Here is a 1591-nt window from a genome sequence, read left to right as displayed (position 1 = left end):
CACCCAGTCCTCTTACCAGGTTCTTGACTCCACCACAGGAAAGAATTCAAGGGCAGAGTCACAGTGGAAAGTGAGAACAGGTTTAATATAACAGATAAGGAGTACAGGTTCCACAGAGAGACTGCAGCACGCTCCAGAGATCGGGCAGGGTCCACACCAAGTTTAACACAAAAGTGAGTTCAGTACAGACATCAATTCTAACACGAAAGCAAGAAAAACATATTAAAGTTCAGTACGAAGTGTAGGCTGACTCAAGAGAATGAGCAGCTGCCTGCTGAGAGTAAGCTGGATGCGAAGTAAATTACACACACTTCAGCCGGCAAAGTGCAGGCTGTCACCAGGAACGTGAGCAGCGACAACCCTGCCTTTGGCTGGGACTCGGCTTTGGTAGTTTTTCTCTCTAGTGAATATTCAGTTAAGGGGGTGAGTCCCAGTTGTGTGCATCAGAATGTTCTGGGCTCTCTCTTGAGCACGCCCAGCCACTGGATTGCACAAGCCAGGCCCCTGTGGTCTCATTTTCCCGTTGGTGCTAAAAATAGGTCTAACTGGCAACAGTTACTTTCCTCCAGGGGAGAGCTCAAAGGAGGGGGCCTGAGACCTCAGGGAATGGCTGGAAATGCAGAGGCCTGTCCTGAAACCCGAGCCCAGGAACACCGAGCACCTCCTGTGTCAACCTGGCAGTGTTTGTCCAGTGTCTCCACTTAAAGGTCCTCCCCCCACTGCCTACTTTCCACACTGTCCTCTTTTGAAGGAAGTCACTCTGCAGAGCCCATACCTGGTAAGATGCTGTGAAAAAGAACAGAAAACAGTAAAAAGAAAGTGTGAGACATTAGAACTTGGACGTCTAAGGGAGGAGTCTACTTGGAGATCCCGTCATGAAAATTATTTAACACAAATGGAATGGTCTAATAGCATTATTTTTTCTTTTCTCCAAATTATTTTCATGTTAACCCCTAACCGAGGACAAGTACTGAGGATCTGAGAGGTAGAAAGCAGTGGAAGCAATTCTGAAAAAGGACATATTGCTTGAGAAAGGAATGGGAGAGGAAGCTGCCCCTAGTAACAGGCTGGTGGTGACAGGGGGTTCTTGTTATCCAGGAAGTTGAAACAGAAAATCAGAGGTAAGAAGGTGCCAGAAACAATCAGCCAAATTTACCATGCCTAAACTGCATTGTGGGTCTGGTGGCAAATACACTGAGCAGATCACATGATCGTCCCTCTTCTTTTTTGCTTTGGCTTTGACCATGTGGTGAAGAACAGGACTTCGAAGCAACAGATTTTGTCATAGTTTGTCTGGATTTCTTCCTGACCAGGATGATGCTGAAAGTTTACCTGCTCTGAGACAGGATCCAGACATTTGATAGTAAATTACCCCAAAAGAATTGCCCTAAAAAATGGTTCCATTTGATGACTTTTTGTTAAAATCAGATTTTATTTTTCTATTAACTCAATTCAGAAATGTTAAATGTCCTGACAGTCTTGCTAATGAAAATAAATGGCTAAGAAATGTCTGTTTGTAGTTTTTGTTTTTGCTGGCCAGAAAAGCTCATACCTCTCTTTCACCTACTAAGAACCTGGGTTTTGTTCTCCC

At 44.7% G+C, this 1591-nt stretch overlaps 1 long non-coding RNA gene across 1 annotated transcript; it reads left to right on the top strand.

Moving 5' to 3' along the window:
• The first annotated feature begins 606 nt into the window (after positions 1-606).
• Positions 607-1273, top strand: LOC103598712. Its single transcript, XR_551221.1, has 2 exons — positions 607-778; positions 963-1273. It is a non-coding gene; the product is annotated as an uncharacterized LOC103598712 (long non-coding RNA).
• The last annotated feature ends 318 nt before the right edge of the window (positions 1274-1591 follow it).

This window comes from Galeopterus variegatus, unplaced genomic scaffold, assembly GCF_000696425.1.
Source record: "Galeopterus variegatus unplaced genomic scaffold, G_variegatus-3.0.2 Scaffold2717, whole genome shotgun sequence".
In the NCBI taxonomy this organism is placed as follows: Eukaryota; Metazoa; Chordata; class Mammalia; order Dermoptera; family Cynocephalidae; genus Galeopterus; species Galeopterus variegatus.
Note: the sequence above shows the minus strand (reverse complement) of the source record. Positions and strands in the feature narration are given on the sequence as shown.